Below are 18,865 nucleotides of genomic sequence, written 5' to 3'. Positions count from 1 at the left end.
ATTGTCATGATCCCAGTCAATATTTGGATAGTTGAAGTCCCCCACGACAACTACCCTGCCTGTCTCACTCCTAAAGAGAATCATCTTTGCTATCCTTTCCACTACATCTCTGGGACTATTCGGAGGCCTGTAGAAAACTCCCAGCATAGTGATTTCACCTTTCCTGTTTCTAACATTGGCCCATACTACCTCAGTTAATGAGTCCCCAAACATCTTTTCTACAATTGTAATATTGTCCCTGATCAACAATGCCAAACCTCCCCCTCTTTTACCATCTTCTCTGTTCTTACTGAAACATCTGAATCCCAGAACCTGCAACAGCCATTCCTGTCCCTGCTCTATCCATGTCTCTGTAATGGCCACAACATCGAAGTCCCACGGACCAACCCACACTGTCAGTTCACCCACTTTAGTCCGGATGCTCCTCGCGTTGAAGTACACACACTTCAAACCAGGTTCTCGTTTGCCAGTGTCAGATACTTGATTTTGGAACTCCCTACTCTCATCCTCTTCTGTACCTGTCCTACAATTTTGGTTCCCATCCCCCTGCTGTATTAGTTTAAATCCACCTTAATAGCTTTAGTGAATCTCCACCCCCCCCACCCCCCCTCCAGAATATTGGTACCCCTCTGGTTTAGATGAAGACCATCCTGCTTGTTGAGGTCCCAACTACCCCAGAAAGAGCTCCCAATTATCCAAAAACCTGAAACTCTCCCTCCTGCACCATCTCTGTAGCCACGTGTTCAACTCCTTTTCTCTCCCTATTCCTCACCTCACTAGCACATGGCATGGGCAGCAAACCAGAGAAAACAACTGTGTCCTAGCTCTAAGCTTTCATCCTAGCTCCCTGAATTTGTGCCTCAAGTGCCCATCTCTCTTCCGACTTATGTCGTTGGTGCCACTGTGGACCACGACTTGGGGCTGCTCTCCCTCCCCTCCCCTCCCCCCCCCCCCCCCCCCCCCAAAAGATCCCAAAAACACGATCAGAGACATCACGGACCTTGGCACGTGGGAGGCAACACACCAACCGTGAGTCTCTCTTGTCCCCACAGAACCTCCTATCTGTTCCCCCTAACTATCAAGTCCCCAATGACTACTGCTCTGCTCCCCTTCCCCCTTCCCTTCTGAGCAGCAAGTGCCCCACTGCTTTCCCCTGGTAAGTCATCCTCCCAACAATATCCAAAACGGTATACTTATTGTTGAGGGGAATGGCCACAGGGGATCCCTTTCTGTCCCCTAACTGTCACCCATTTGTCTTTATCTTTTATCTGGGGAGTGACTACCTCTCTGTAAGTCCTGTCAATGACCCCCTCTGCCTCCCGAATGATCCGAAGTTCATCCAACTCCAGTTCCAGTTCCAGTTCCCTAACGCGGTTTTCAAGGAGCTGGTGTTGGGTGCACTTCCCACAGATGTAGTCAGCAGGGACACTAGTGGTGACCCTTACTTCCCACATTTCTGCAGGAGGAACATTCCACTGCCCTGCACTCCATTCCCACTATTCTAACTCCCGAAGTGACTACTAAAACAAAAATTAGGAAATAAATAGTTACCTTACCTTGTCAATCTGTCTCCCACAACTTTTTTTTAGGTTAGAGGAGGAGGATGGGTGGGAGACACAACCTGAGTATTGTCTTGGGTAAAGCAACCACGCAAATATAAATTGTTCTACTTACCCTTCCCAGAAGTCCTTTGCTCGCTCCTCCCTCTCTGGACTGAAGGTAAGAAGTTTAAATTTACTTACCGCCCTTCCCGACAATCACCTCGCACAAAAGTCATCATGCATGGGCCATTTGGGTCCTCGAGCCTGCTCTACTATTCAATACGAACATGGCTGATCTCCCAATTCTGTACCTTGTTTCTGATTTCTGTCCATACCCTTTGATCCCTTAACTTTTAGAATTATATCTAACTCCTTCTTGCGAATTCCACGGACTCACCAATCTCTGGGTAAAGAAATTTTTTCTCAGGTCAGCCCTAATTGGCTTACTTCCTTTTCTTTTCCATGACTGATTTATCTTTCTTTCTTTCATTCTCCCTCTCTACCCAACTAGCTCTCATTTTAAATTTTTCATGAACCCAAAGAGTCATCTGGTCTACCGACTATCCCACTCTTATTATTTTACCTTGAGAGATGTATTTCCCTTTTAAGTAACTCCTCTTAATTTGCCACAACTCATTTATGCAGTATTGATTCATGAAATTAAGACATCACTGGCTAGGCCAACATTTATTGCCCATCCCTAACTGCCCAGAGGTCACTTAAGAGTCAATTACTTTGCTGAAGTCACATGTAGATATAGTAAGGATGGCAGTTTCCTTTCATAAAGGATATTGGTGAACCAAATGGGTTTTTCACAGCAATCAGCAATGGAGTTGTGGTCATCATTAGTCTCTTAACTCCAAATTTAAATTTAATTTCAAATTCCCACCATCTCCTATGGCAGGATTTGAATGTGGGTCCCCAGAACATTACCTGGGTCACTGGATCAAAAGTCCAGCAATAATACCATTAGGCCATCACCTGCTGTGGTGCACATAAAGAATAGACAGCCTTGTAGAATGCTAATCAAAATTTCAGTAAAGTTTACATTTGTTTTTTTAAAAATACCGTAGACATTTTCAAGCAGTTGTCAAGCTATACAAATGATCACCTTGCCTAATGGTGCACAAATCATATCCAAAAAATCATAATCCAACCAAATATGTATAAAACTACAATCAATTTAATTAAACAGTTTGGTTTTGGGAAACTATAAGAATATTTTGCTTATATCAGTTGGAAGCTTATCTAATCATCTAACCAAAACTTACTTCAACACTAATAGAGAAGGCATGCTGTTGCCAGCACTGGACACAAAACCAACTTGGAAACTTCAAGATCTAAAAGTGGGAATCATTGCACACTGCTATCTTATTTAATTTGTAGAAGATTTTTGCCAAACAATGAGCCATGTCTTTTGTGTAAACTAGCAATTTTCTAACTAAACTAGATTTCTGTTATGCCTTAACATTTTAAAGAATCTTAAAATTGTTAATGGCTGCACTTTTATTCCTGAGATTAATTTGAAGGTAATTACAAAGGCATTAGGACAGATTTAGGCTTAGATGACTGCGCAGAAAGACTAAAACGTAGCACAGTTGATGAGCAGTGGCAGACATTTAACGAGATATTCAAATCATCCCAATTGAAATATATTCCAGAGGGAGAAAAAGCATTGATGGCTATGCAAGGAAGTTCAAGATAACAAGATGGCAAAACTAAGGTATACCATATTTCAAATGCCAGTGACAGGCTGGAGAATTGGGAAACTTCAAAACCAGCAAAAGGTTACTTAAAAACTGACAAAAAGAGCAACGTTATTTATGAAAGAAAATTAGTGCAAAATATAAAAAGATGAAATATGTATATTTGTTGGTTCCCTTAGAGGATGAAATTACAGAGTTAATAGTGAGGAACATGAACATCAGAGAAACCAAATCAGTAATTTGTCTCTGTTTTCATGGTGGAGGAGATTGAAATTGTCCCAACAGTAACAGGTAATGTAGAGATTATTGTAAAGAAGGAAATTAAGGCAATCACCATCACAAGGGAAGAAATACCGAGCAAATTACTGGGAGTAAAAACAGAAGTCCCAGGCCCAGTGGCATAGACCAAAGGGTCTTAAATTAAGTGGCAGCAGAGATTGTGGATGCTTTGATTCTAATATTCCAAAATTTCCTGGATTCAGGAAAGGTTACAGTCAATTGGAAAAATTGGAAAAGAGTAATGCAATGCCCTTATTCAAAAAGGGAGGGGGCAGAAAGTAGGAAACTCTAAATGATTTAATGTGTGTTGTGAAAATATTGGAGTCCATTATTAAGGAGGTAGTAGATTTGGAAAGTCAAAACCCGATTCATCAGAGTGAGCATGATTTTATGAAGAAAAAGTCATGGTTGACTAATTTGCTGGAGTTCTTTGAAGATGTAACAAGCAAAGTGGCTAATTGGGGTCCTATAGATCTATATTTGAACTTGCAGAAGATATTTGATTAGGTGTCACACAAAAGATTAATTCATAAGGTAAGATCGTGGTTGGGCTGTACATTAGCTTGGATAGAAGATTGAATTACCAACAGAAAGTAGGTAAGTGGGATTAAATGGGTCATTTTAGGCTGACAAGCTGTAACTAGTGTGGTGTCACGGGGTTCAGTCCTTGGGACACTAACTATTTACAATGTGTATTAATTATCTGAATTTAGGGATAGAACATACAGTAGCTAAGTTTGAAGATGTTAGTAAAATAGGTGGAAAAGTAAGTTGCAATGAAGGAATAAAATTGACAAATGGATATGAATAGATTAGGTGAATAAGCTAAAATTTGGAAGATGGTGTTTAATATGGATAAGTGGGAGGTTGTCTGTTTTGGTCAGAAGAATGAAAATGCGACTCATTGTATAATTGGAGAGAAATTATAATATGCTTTGGTGCAGAGGGATCTAGGTGCTTCTGTGCATGTGTTGTAGAAAATTAGTCTGCAGGTAATAAGGAGGGTAAACAGAATTTTGACTTTTATTGCTACAGGAATAGAGTTTCAAATTAGGGTTATTGTTGTTGCAACTGTACAAGGCATTGGTGAGATGTGTCTGGGGTACTGTACAGTTTTGTGCAGTTACTGTACTTGGAGGATGTAATTGAATTAGAGCAAGTTCAGAGAAGGTTCACTATATTAATTCCAAAGATAAACTGCTTGTTCTATCAGGAGTTTAAAAGAATGAGAGAAAATAAAATTGAGGTATATAAGATGCTAAAGGGGATTGACAAAATTCACATCTAGTTGATGTTTCCCCTTATTGACTAATCTCGATTGAGAAGTCATAGTTTTAGGCAAAGGAGTGGCAGATTTAAAATAGATGAGGAGAAATTACTTCTCGCAAAGGATTGTGACTCTGTGGAATTCACTACTTTAGAGTGCCATGGATGCTGTGACTCTGAATAATATTAAGGAGGAGATAGAATTTTAATTAGTAATGGATTGGAGAGCTATGGGGATCAAGCAGGAAAATGGAGCTGAGGCCAAGATGAGATCAGCCATGAAAGTATGAGATGGTAGACCAGGCTCAAGGGAATGAGTTGTCTACTCCTGCACCTAGTTCTTATGTTCTTGTGAAGCATCAGTCCAGAACTTGAGTACATCATCTACTCTGTTTAGTATAGCACTGAGTGCAGTTTTAGAGTGTTTTTGATCTGATATTATACAAAGGCCTCAATTATTTATTTATGTACATTTACAGATCCCGTGGTGCATTTGAAACAATGCAGGCCAATCTTTATCCTTCAGCCAATGCAACAAGTTTAATCTCATTTGTTGCTTTTGCATTGATATGTTTCCATGTTTGCATATATATTAACAAGCTTCAAATGTAATTCATTGACTATGAAATACTTTGGGGAATCCTGAGAACATGAAAAGAACTATAAAAGTGCCACTTCTTTGGATTAACTTACTCAGCAGTTTAAATCCTGTTAGACACTCATTCCCAGCAAATACTATTGAATCAGCAGTTAGCAGCACCCACTTCTGACTTCATGACAGAAGATAGAATTTTGAAGCATCTGAATGCCAAGGACATCCCCCTGAGCAAATCCTGCAGTCATATCTTAGTGCTATAGCCATTACTCTTCAATTCCAACCAAATCTGATGACAGTGCTTGAACACTGTTCATTCAATGCTTTTCTCTAATGAAAGGAAAACCACAGCTTTGCTCGGGCTGATTTGCAGTAATCAAATATGGTGTCAAGAGCAATTATTCCCTCTCCTCAGTTCTCATTTACCTCTTCTGCCCATGTGTGGATTAATGTTGAGGGAAGACCTGAAACTCAGTCATTCTGAAAAAAATCAAAGTGAGAGGCAACAAGCTGGCTATTTATTGATGGCTGTATTGATTACTTATTCAGTTACTTTGCTGACAATTTGTGGGAGGCTGACTGGTGTCTGGATGGTCTAGATTTGTCTTAGTTTTGCATAAAGCATATATGTACAATTTTCCAAAGTTGGTGTCGCCGTTACACTGGAAAGGTTTGGCTACACCAAGTGTACAGATTTTCAGTACTACGCCTGAAATGTTGTCAGGACCTATAGCCTTCACTGTATTCAGCATACCCACTTTTCTTTGTTACACGGTGTGAATCATGTTGACTGCTTAGTGGCACCAATAATTTTAGAGACCACCAGAGTAAGCTGAGTAGGTTCCTTCATTTGACACTTTTGGCTGACGATACTTCAAAATCCTCACACTGATGATGAAAAATGCTGTGTTTGAGGTTATTAATATTTATGGAGTCTTCTGTCATGTTATTTTTTGTGATTTGTCCACCATTTTTAAAAATAGCAGACGATGGGGCTACAGAACCTTGCCTTGATTTGTTAGTTATTGGGCCATTTAATTGTATCTGTAGTAATTTACTTTTTGGCGTTAGCTTCCAGGTGTTAGCCTCAGTAGGTTGCTACCTAATTTTACAGTATGCATGGTACAGTGTATTCTTGTTTCAAGTCATCAAGCAAATGTCATTTTGACTTAATCTTTTTTAGGCCTTGTGTCCCCGACTTAAGGTTTTGCTTCCCATTTTGGCATTGGATTCAGCATGACCTTTGCATCACATGGGTGGTAATGTGGTGCGTTGTGCTAAATTTATACATGCACATTGTATTTCAAGAACAAAACTTTTTATAAAAATTCTCACTAAACAAGAAAACTGCCTCTCACTCACATTTTCTTTTGAAGCCAATTTTAATTGTCAGTTGCTTTTTCTACTGCGCACATGTAAAACGATTTTCTCTTCTTTGAGATTGTTTGGGTTAGAAATATAGCTGTTTTAGGCAGATGATACACAGAAGCGATTTTAAAACCAATGACAGAACAGCCAGATATAGGAGTCATTTTAAGGCTAATGAGAGCAGGTAAGGCAGAAGAGTCATTGTATGCTCTTGAGAGAGCAGCCAACAGGAGGAGCAATTTTAAGGCTAGTGGGAGAGCACCAGGGCAGCAGAGTCATTTTAATGCCAATAAGGTTGAATATCTCCACTGTGCCTTTTCCTCGAAGCAATAAATGGTGACATCTGGTAAGGAATTTTGACATGTGTACAACATTCTCAAGAGGTTTTATAACTGATTGGTGCCTGAGATGAAGTCAGCCATTGTGTCTGAATAATGTACGGCCTAAGTATGTCTTGGGCTAAGAAGAATTTTGTCAGACTGCCTCTGATGTTCCACATGAAATCATGGCCTGGGTGGGGAGGCTGTCTGTAACGAAGTAGTTGAGGCAAGCATTAGTATAAACACTCAAATGTTTGTATCCCATGGAGAGGAATTGTCCAATGTGGACTTAATGCGAATGAAGAAGAAGACTGCACTGAAACACCAATCACTCCAGTTTTGTAAAAGAAAAACTGGTAAGGGCTTTCCAATTCAGTTGATGGAAGTCTTCACAGAGGGTGACCCAAACAGGCACTGTAGTGCCAGAGTGAACAGAGGGATCAATGATGCTCTTAACAACTGTAAGAAGAGGTACTACAAAAAGCAAAGGGGAACTGCCCAACTGTTCGTGGAATAAATTTTTCAAGGCTGTTCATGACCCTGACTTTTTATCCCATTAATTCTACCCAGACCTTGAAGTTGCATGCAACCTTCAATTCAAAACTGTTTTTAGTGGCAAGGAAGGCTGTGCAACGGTGAGGAACTTCCCCCAAGGCAAATTCCCAGCATTGAGGTTCAAAATCATTCGAAATCATCTGCCATCCCTGACTCTTGCATTGCAAGAAGTGTGTCCAGCTGCAGCTCTTGTTTGACCACATGACAGTTGTGGAGTTGCAGATGGACTCACTGTGGAGCATCTGCAATGATGAGGTCGTGCACAGCATGATTAATGAATTGGTCACACCACAGTTTAGAATTGTTGAGTGAATGGGTGACCAAAAGACCAAGACGTGTCGGAAGGCAGTGCAGGTATCCCCTGCGGTCATCTCCCTCCAAAACATTTTGGATGCTGTTGGGGGAGATGGCTCACCAGGGGAGGGCAGCAGTTGTCAGGATCATGGCACTATGGGTTCTGCTATTCAGAAGGCGGGAAAAAGACTTGTAGGGTCATAGTCATTGGCAATTCTATTGTAAGGGGTGTAGAGAGGCGGTTCTGTGGCCAAAAACAAGATTCCCGGATGGTACGTTGGCTCCCAGATGCTCGGATCAGGGATGTCACCGATTGGCTGCAGAGCATTCTGAAAGAGGAAAGTGGACAGTCAGTTGTCGTGATACATGTAGGCATCAATGATATAAATAAAAAATGAGATGAGGTCCTGAAAGCAAAATTCAGGGAGCTAGGAGAGAAGTTAAAGAAGAGGACCTCAAAGGTAGTGATCTCAGGATTGCTATCAGTGCCACATGCTAGCCAGGATAGAAATAAAAGAATGAGCAGGATGAACATGTGGCTTGAGGGATGATGTAAAAGGGAGGGGTTCAGAATTGTGGCACATTGGGACTCGTTCTGGGGAAGGTGAGACTATTACAAATTGGATGGTCTACACCTGAACCAGACTGGAACTAATGTCATTGGGGGAGTTTTTGCTACTGCTGTTGGGGAGGGTTTAAACTAATTTGGCAGGGGGCTGAGAACCAGAAGAGAAGACTAGTATTTAGTGAGGTGGAAACTAGAGACTGTATGGAGTAGGATCATGAAAGTAACATTACCAAAGGAAGAGTGGGCAGAGAGCAGATGAGCATAAAGGAACTGGTGTGCATATGATTTAATGCAAGGAGTATAGTGGTAAGGCAGACAAATTTGGGGCTTGGATTGGTCCCTGGGAGTTTGACGTTATTGTAATCACAGAGACTTGGTTGAAGGAAGGGCATGGTTGGCAACTAAATATTCCAGGATATCAATGCTTCAGACAGGACAGGGAGGGAAGTAAAAAAAGGGGGAAGGAGTTGCATTGCTGGTCAAGGATGAAATCATGGCTGTGCTAAAGGAGGACACAATGGAGGGCTTGAGCAGTGAGGCATTATAGGTAGAGCTGAGAAATAAGAAGAGTGCAGTTACATTGTTGGGGCTGTACTACAGGCCTCCCAACTGTAAGCGTGAGGTAGGAGAACAAATAGGTGAACAGATTACAGAATGATGTAGAGGTAACAAGGTGGTGGTGATGGGAGATTGTGTCAAAATTCAGCAAGAACTGGGAAATGTGGATTGGGGCAGCTATTTGAAGGGAAGTCCACAGCTGATATGTGGGAGGCTTTCAAAGATAGGTTGAAAATAATACAGGATAGGCATGTCCCTTTGAAAACAAGGAATAGGAAAGGCAAGATTTGTGCACCATGGATGACAGGAGAAATCATGTCACTAGCCAAGAGGAAAAAGGAAGCATACATAAGGTCCAGGCAGCTAAGAACAGAACAGGCTTTGGAGGAATGTCAGGAGAATAGGACCGATCTTAAACAAGGAATCAAGCGGGCTAAAAGGGGTCATGAAATTACTTCAGTGAGCAGAATTAAGGAGAATTTCAAGGCCTTTTATTCATAAGAAGCAAGAGGGTAACTCGAGAAAGGATTGGTCCACTGAAGGATAAGGAAGGAAGGATGTGTGTGTTGAACCTGAGAAAATAGTTCCGATTCTCAATGATTACTTTGCATCAGTGCTCACCTGAGGAGAAGGACATGATGGATATTGAGATTAGAGATAGAAGTTTGTTTAGTCTGGATCACGTTGACGTAAGGAGGAGGATGTTTTGGTTAGACTAAATGACATTAAGGTGGACAAATCCCCAGGATCAGATGGGCTCTATCCTAGGTTGTTGGGGGAGGCGAGTGAGGAAATAGCTGGGGCTTTGACAGATATCTTTGTAGCATCCTTAAACACAGGTGAAATGCCGGAGGACTGGAGGGTTGCTAATTTTGCTTCCCCCCCCCCCCCCCCCCCCCCCCGGTGAGAGAAGGGTAGTAGGGATATTCAGGGTAACTACAGGCCAGTGAGCCTGACATCAGTGGTGGGAAAGTTGCTGGAGAAACTACTGAGGGAAAGGATCTATTTATATTTGGAAGAGAATGGGCTTATCAGTGATAGGCACATGGTTTTGTGCTGGGGAGATTGTGCCTTACCAACTTAATAGAGTTCTTTGAGGAAGTGACCAAGTTGATAAATGAAGGAAAGGCTGTAGATACCATATACATGGACTTTAGTGAGGCGTTTGATGAGGTTCCCCATGGTAGACTAATGGAGATTGTGAAGTCACATGGTGTGCAGGGTGTTCTAGCTAGGTGGATAAAGAACTGTTTGAGCAACAGGACACAGAGAGTAGTAGTTGAAGGGAGTTTTTGAAATGGAAAAAGATGACCAGTGGTGTTTCACAGGGATCAGTGCTGGGGCCACTGTTGCTTGTGATATACATAGATGATCTGGAAGAGAGCATTGGTGGTCTGATCAGTAAGTTTGCAGATGACACGAAGATTGGTGAAGTAGCAAAAAGTATAGGGGACTGTCAAAGAATACAGGAGAATATAGACTGGAGAGTTGGGCGGAGAAGTGGCAGAAAGAGTTCAATCTGGGCAAATATGAGGTGATACATTTTGGGAAGTTTAATTCGAGAGCAAGCTATACTGTAAATGGAAGAACCTTGGGAAAAGTTGATGAGCAGAGAGATCTGGGAGTTCAGGTCCATTGTACCCTGAAGGTGCTGCACAGGTGGATAGAGTGGTCAAGAAGGCATATGGTATGCTTGCATTCATCAGATGGGTTATTGAGTATAAGAGCTGGCAGGTCATGTTAAAACTGTATGAGACTTTGGTTCAGCTGCCTTTAGAATACTGTGGAAGCTTTGGAGAGGGTGCAGAGAAGGTTTAGGAGGATGTTGCCTGGTATGGAAGGTGCTAACTATGAAGAGAGGTTGAGTAGGTTAGGATTGTTTTCATTAGAAAAAAAGGAGATTGAGGGGAGTATCTGATTGCGGTCTACAACATCATGAAGGGTGTAGACAGGGTAGATAGAGATAAGCTTTTTCCCAGGGTGAGGGATTCAATAACGAGAGGTCACGCATTCAAGGTGAGAGGAGAAAAGTTTAAGAGGGATGCATGCTGCAGGCACTTTACACAGAGGGTAGTAGGTGCCTGGAATGCCTTGGCAGCAGAGGTAGTAGAGGCAGGCATGGTAGATTCATTTAAGGTGCATCTGGACAAATGCATGAGTAGGTGAGGTGCAGAGGGATACAGATCCTTAGGAATTGGATGATAGGTTTAGACAGTGGACTTGGATCGGCACAGGCTTGGAGGACCAAATGGCCTGTTCCTGGGCTATAAATTTTCTTTGTTCTTTTTTCTGAAAACAAGTCATCCCATAGCTGGAAGGACTGCTGAAGAGACTGGCTATTTGTCTAATTTGAACTTATTTTGTATTTCTGTTTTAATCAGTGATTGATGTTGCAAGTTATTTCAGCCACGAATGCACACACTGTGCTGCAGATGTATGATACAGTATTTCAGCTTTAACATTATTTTTTACCAGGCAGGAAGTGTCCACAGGAACCTAACTGTCTTTAATGTTGATTCCTAGAGGATAGCAACAGTTTTTAGGAGTACAGATTCAACTAAGTGAGAACTTAGTGTATTGCTCCTAACACACCCTTCACCAATCCCAGTTAGACTAGATATTAAGGATATGTTGGATTTTGGTGGTTATAGTTTTGCTAGTGATAGCTAAAGGACTGACACATTGCTCAGATCTCTGTCCAAGTTCAGAGTTCTTGATCAGTGTAACATTGAAAATGATTCTCATCATTTACACAAGATCCATTTTGTGGCAATTGGACAGAATTGAAAGATAAAACATTTTAGAATGAAATGTGGCAGTATTGATGAAAGATGGAATGCATGCTGTATCAGAAACTGTTTTAAAAAGACAATGTCGGTCTGGTTACAGATCTAAAACCTAAATGGGATATTTACACTAGTGGACTTGTACCACACTTTCTTGACTCCTGGCAGAAAATAGAAGATAAAACCATTCAACAAATTGGGCAATTTAGGAGGAATAATAAAATTGTTTTATAAGGGAATTTAATTTGCTTAATTATTGATTCTAATAGGAAACATGAATGAAAAACAAATAATTCTTAAACTTGTACAGTACCTCTTCCACAAGCAATATGTTTGTACAAGTAATGTGTCTAAAAAGTGGCAACCTGGGGGTCATACCATGCCAAGTTTCAGATCTTGACAACTTTCAGTGCAGATGAGTCAAATCAAGATCATTTGAAGTGCAGGAAAAGAGAACCATTTATCTAACACTAATGAATTTGTGCACGGCAACTTAAAAAACATGTCCAGTTTTCAGAGGTCACTGAATTTCAGGTAGCCAAATTTGAAACATTGTACCTGTATATGTATTTAGAACTATGTTAAGCAGTACATTAGTTGGATGGTTTAGGTGTCCATCATTTGATCTTGCTGATTCACAATAGTATCGAGCATCACTCTGTTCTGGAAGGCTATTTCAGATTTGTCCCAGAGAGCAAATGTCATCCCAGCTTCATTTCTCCTTGAACTTCTGAAAGGAGTTGAAGGATCTCTTCTTCACTAAGAGTGTCTGTTCAGCTGTCTATCTTTTGTCCTTACTCACCAACCTGAATTACTTCCCAGGTTCCATTCTGTCCTACAACTGAAATGCTCTTCTGTTCACCTCAAGCAATCTTTTTCTTCCTTTTTACGAAAACCAGTTTCCATTAATTTGCTAGTCATAAGAATTATCTTCATGAGCCCCATTCTGATTGGCATTTTAAGTGGTTCCCTCTCCTCTGATACTGTCACACTCTCTCCCTTTCAAAATTGTGTCTTTTTGAAACTACCATTTTGCAGTCATGATGCATTTCATGGCTGCCATCATTCTATTGGAGAATGTAACTCATGAATCACTTTCTTTCCAATGTGCAATGACTACCAATGTTTCCAAATTTTGCTTATGAAATTGTATCGAAATATTTATATTCTAATCTATTTATTGGCTTGTAATTCTAAATAAGAAAACATTTCCTGTTTATTTTTATGCTACTTACAGCATTTGATACTGTAATGCAGCCCATTTAACATCCTAATTTTTCAAGGTTACAGCACTCAGCTGGATGAATCTAAACTAAATTTATATGCTAATACATCAGATCTTAGTCCCTTGCTAATCAGGGCATGATTGGCACTGTAATTGATTGTGTGATTTCATCATGAATATGCTACAGTATGATCAGCCCTCAACCTTAAATTAAGCTTGTACTTGCTGATTGTAATCAGTTGTTGTGCCTTATTTTCTCCAATGATCTGTGCATTATTTCCTAGTTTTTTAAAAAATTAATTTGTAATTCTCTTTGCACGTTTAGAAACATATATATAGGTGCCAATAAACAGTATAGAGCCATCTTCTTCATTCTTCAGTAAAACTGTCAGTTCTTCTTAACTTTCAGCAAAACATCAATGGACTTGAATGTTTTCAGGGTCTTCACCAATTCCAGTATTGTGAGAATGCAATAAAATACTGCAAAATGGAAAAAACATTTACTAAGATAACACAAAGGAAGCACAGATAAAGGCACAAAAGTAAGTTTAGCTGAGTAAAGCTGAAGTTAACTGTTGATGTGTTGGTGGTCTGGAATTGCAGAATTGGGAGCTATGACCTTTGATCTTCACTGAACCTATGCAAGGATTTGAATTGCAGGAACTCCCATCCTCAAGTGTTTACACCATATTGCATTAGTATTTGTCATATTTCTAACTACCTGGTTCTTCTTTCCTTAATGCCCACATGACAGCAAGGTGGGACATGTCGTCAACCATCCTAGGAAAGTGGGCTGCATCCCTAGGTAAGTTTCTAGGGTCAGAACCATCATCACAACCAGGAATTAAAGGTTATTGGATATTTAAACACGGATTTTCTCCATAAGTTCAAGTAGATTCATAAGTTGGACATCTGCCTGAAGATCAAATGTCCCTTGTTGAGAATCATTGATTTCTGGTATTCTTTGCTGATGTGACACAATATACTTCCTTTTTCTGGTGCGCTGTGCTTCTGTACGTTCCTGTGGTATCTAAAATAGATCCCCTTGATGTTAAACATTTTTTTTGTTAAACTTAATCAAATGTACTGCCAGTTTATAGGTCATAAGGATATTTCTCATGTTAAATCATTAATTAAAATTTCCTGTTTATTTTATTACTATTCTGTTCTTTTGATTTACTGCTCTCTTTGTATTGCTACATCGTGCACATGATATCAGGAGTATTAGGTGAGATTACCATTTAAATATTGAAGATTTTTTTTGTTTGAACAATAGCAGTGCAGATATTTTGATTGCAAACTATTACAATATTTTTCAAAGTATTTGTCATATCTCCATTGGAAGATTATTCTACCTTCACTAATACTGTTATAGTGTAGTTACTTCTGAATTTGTTAGAAATAAACTAAACAGAGAAAAAAGACATTGAATTAAGATGTAATATTATAGAAACAAGCAAAAAGTAAATTGGAAAAAAAGATTATGACCATGATAAGGAAAGCAATAAAACAATATGAAAGGAGATTTTTTCTAACTGTAAATTGTATAATGTTTAAATCTAGCACAAGAGCACCATAATGCTAATGCTGGAAAGCTGAAACAGGCAATGCTGTAAATGTTCAGTGTTTATAGAGAGAGAGTCATAGTTAACATTTCTAAACAGTGAACCTTCATTAGCATAATTCAGTATGTCACTGAAAATAGAATTGAGGATGCAGAACTTGGATGGGATTGTGAGTTCATAGATATTAAGTAAAAATTTAATGCCCATCATCAGCGGTTGGGTTGTATGGCCTTTATCTGTATTGCAATTTCCATTTTTAATGTTTAGTGAATTGGGTCTTGACATTATTCAACAAAGTAACAGCAATCTAAACCATATGTATTAAAGTGTCTAAAGAGATAAGTTATCAGTACTCTACTTGAACCAATTAAAATATTCTTTAATTAATATTTTTGATAACACTCTCTCTGTTTGGAAATCACTGACACATTAAGGAAGGAACTGGCAGATATTTCTAAGCCGAAATATGAATGAGCAATTGAATTACCATAAACCACTGAAGTGAAAAGATTAGTGTTGCACTCTGGAATGATGGTTATTTTACTAAAACTTTAACTTGGATCCCTTACATTGTCACACTTTCTGACTCTCTCTGGCAGTTTGTGTTTTCTCCAGATTTAGTCAATTTTGTTTGATGAAAACTGCCCTCAGTCACCAGAATTATAATGTAACATTCATGATTTTAATTTTTAGAAATAATTGGTAAGTAGAAGCTGTCTGGCTACAATTTTTAAGCATTTCTATGCAAAACCAATTTAAAGCTATACGTTTCCACCTCGAATTTTGGATTCTGCAATTTTAATAGATAAAATTGAGTAATAGCTGTTAATTCTGTTCTAATATATTACATTAAAATATATATCTAAGATGCATGAAATTTTGTTTTGCTAATTTTTCCCAATGTTTCATCTTATGTAAAATTCTAAAAATATATTTCCATCTGTAAATGAGCTGAAAGTAAGATTAAATGAAATGCAAATAAGTTGCGCAATAAGAAAAGTTTAACTGCTTTTTCAAGTCATGCGTAAAGTTCCCAAATCAGTTTTCAATATACATTTGGATAAATCAATAATGTTCATTTATCATTTAGCATATGACTTGCCATAGTTTTAATGTTCTATTACACCAATATCATATTGCACTTATGTACAGAATAACGCCGGTGCATAACATATTGCATTGCAAAGCCAGAATGTTCACCTGGGTTTTTAAAAAATGCATTATATGCTTAAACCACTTAATGATATGAAAAGATACATGTTTTCCATGAACTGCTGTATTCTTTCTGTTGTTACCATTATTGGAGTAACATCTAGGATGTCGGCAACTCAGTTTTGAATGAAAATTAATCCATCCAAGATGTAGTTTATCTGGCAGGAGAGCTTGGTAGTAATAATGTTATCACAACATTGCTGCTATTGACCTTCTTGGTGGTATAGGTCATTGGGTTTGGGATCACCATCAAAGTACGCTTGGGAGCTTCTGTAGTGTATCTTGTGAATAGAGCAACTACATTCTAATGGTAATGCAGAGTTGGATATGAAGTGTAGTAAAGGAGAGCTCATCAGGCAGACTGCTCTATCCAAATGGTGCTAAGCTATGTCCAGGCAAGCAGTGATCTAAGTTTTGTCACATACCTGCTTTGAGCATTGTAAGATTCCCCATGGGAGACTGATTAGCAAGGTTAGATCTCATGGAATACAGGGAGAACTAGCCATTTGGATACAGAACTGGCTCAAAGATAGAAGACAGAGGGTGGTGGTGGAGGGTTGTTTTTCAGACTGGAGGCCTGTGACCAGTGGAGTGCCACAAGGATCGGTGCTGGGTCCTCTACTTTTTGTCATTTACGTAAATAATTTGGATGTGAGCATAAGTGGTACAGTTAATAAATTTGCAGATGACACCAAAATTGGAGGTGTAGTGGACAGCGAAGAGGATTACCTCAGATTACAACAGGATCTGGACCAGATGGGCCAATGGGCTGAGAAGTGGCAGATGGAGTTTAATTCAGATAAATGCGAGGTACTGCATTTTGGGAAAGCAAATCTTAGCAGGACTTATACACTTAATGGTAAGGTGCCTAGGGAGTGTTGCTGAACAAAGAGACCTTGGAGTGCAGGTTCATAGCTCCTTGAAAGTGGAGTCTCAAGTAGATAGGATAGTGAAGAAGGCATTTGGTATGCTTTCTTTTATCGGTGAGATTATTGAGTACAGGAGTTGGGAGCTCATGTTGCGGCTGTACCGGACATTGGTTAGGCCACTGTTGGAATATTGCATGCAATTCTGGTATCCTTCCTATCAGAAAGATGTTGTGAAACCTGAAAGGGTTCAGAAAAGATTTACAAGGATGTTGCCAAGGTTGGAGGATTTGAGCTACAGGGAGAGGCTGAACAGACTGGGGATGTTTTCCCTGGAGCGTCGGAGGCTGAGGGGTGACCTTATAGAGGTTTATAAAATTATGATGGGCATGGATAGGATAAATAGACAAAGTCCTTTCCCTGGGGTGGGGGAGTCCAGAACTAGAAGGCATAGGTTTAGGGTGAGAGGGGAAGGATGTAAAAGAGACCTAAGAAGCAACGTTTTCACGCAGAGGGTGGTAAGTGTATAGAATGAGCTTCCAGAGAAAGTGGTGGAGGCTGGTACAATTGCAACATTTAAGAGGCATTTGGATGGGTATATAAATAGGAAGGGTTTGGAGGGATATGGGCCGGGTGCTGGCAGGTGTGACTAGATTGGGTTGGGATATCTGGTCAGCATGGACAGGTTGGACCGAAGGGTCTGTTTCCACGCTGTACATTTCTATGACTCTATAAGTAGTGCAAATGTGTTTGGGGATCAGATGTGAACTGCTTGTCACACAGTACCTTTACTCTGTCCTGCTGTTGACATAACAGTCCTGTTATAGTTCTGATCGTTGATGATCCCAAAGAGGTTGATGGTGAGAAACTTAGCAATTATGCTTTTATTGAAGATTACTGGAAGGGAGGGACTTTCGCATGTTTGTGGTTATCCTTACCTTGCAATTGTTAGTGAATGATAGGTAACATTTTCAGCCCACAATGTAAACAGCTGTGGATGAATTTTATATCCCCAGTAATTCCAAAGCATGATACCCACGCAGCATAATTAACAAATTATGATCGTAGAAACATATAGCATAATAGGACACCATTCAGCCTATTGTGTTGAGCTGGCTGTTTTGAAAGAGTAGTCCCGTTTTGTATGACATTGTACTTTTTGCTAATAATCTGAAAAGTTGCTCCTCCTCAAGTACCTGTCCAAATCATTTTTAAAAATTCTTGACCAAATTAACTTTTGCCATTTGTTCAGGTGGTGTTTTCCAGATCGTGAGAATTATAAAATAGCAGGAGGTGGGGCTAGGGGAGTTCTCATCTCCTCTTTAGATATTGTGCTAGTGATTTTAAATCTCTAGTTATTGATTTACTTCCCAAATGAAATTTTTTTTCTCTTTCTCAAAATTTGTCTAATTGAAAACCTCTATTCGGTTGCCACTTGATCTTTTCAAAACAGTCCTAATCTGAACTAAAATTCCTCATCCCATAAACCACCTCCCCACCCTTTAAAAGGCTTCTCCAGTTTTCATGATATATGGTGCCTAGTGACAATATACCAGCTAAAGCCCAGCCGGTGATTTATAAAGTTTAACATAATCTCTTTGCTTTTACTTTGCAATCCTCTACTTTTAAGCCCAAATACAAAAAACGTTTTTTTATATTAGTTTTCCTAAAGTACATCATTTCACATGGCTCTGCATTGAACTGAATTTGCCTAGTTCACGAAGTTATCTGTGCCTTCCTGCAGTTTAGCCTTTTTTTTAAACACTTCCACAGGATGTAGATAGTCATTGGCAAGACCAGGATTTGTTGCCTATCTCTTATTGTCATTGAGAAGGTGGTTGTTAACTACAATTTGAATATACCTGAATGTCTTGCTAGATCATTTCAGAGCAGTTAAGTGCAAACCATATTGCTGTGGGTCTGAAATCACATAGGCCCAGGTCACGATAGCAGATTTCCTTTCCTAGACGGTATTAATGAACCTGATGGATTTTTATGACAAACCAATGCTTTCATGATCACGGTTACTGATGTTGGCTGTTTTACCCTTATCAACTATTCACTATATCAAATGGTGCGTTATATGCAAATTTTATAATGCTACTCCCTATAATAAGACTAAGATTTTTATGGAAAATTGAAAAGCGTATTGGACCTTAAA

The 18,865-nt window shown here is 39.5% G+C and overlaps 1 protein-coding gene across 2 annotated transcripts in view; it reads left to right on the top strand.

Moving 5' to 3' along the window:
• LOC132817415 (solute carrier family 35 member F5-like) overlaps positions 1 to 18,865 on the top strand; it is a 111,505-nt gene that overhangs the window by 46,342 nt on the left and 46,298 nt on the right. The gene's annotated exons all lie outside the window — the stretch shown is intronic.

Source organism: Hemiscyllium ocellatum, chromosome 7, assembly GCF_020745735.1.
Source record: "Hemiscyllium ocellatum isolate sHemOce1 chromosome 7, sHemOce1.pat.X.cur, whole genome shotgun sequence".
NCBI classification, from domain to species: domain Eukaryota; kingdom Metazoa; phylum Chordata; class Chondrichthyes; order Orectolobiformes; family Hemiscylliidae; genus Hemiscyllium; species Hemiscyllium ocellatum.
Note: the sequence above shows the minus strand (reverse complement) of the source record. Positions and strands in the feature narration are given on the sequence as shown.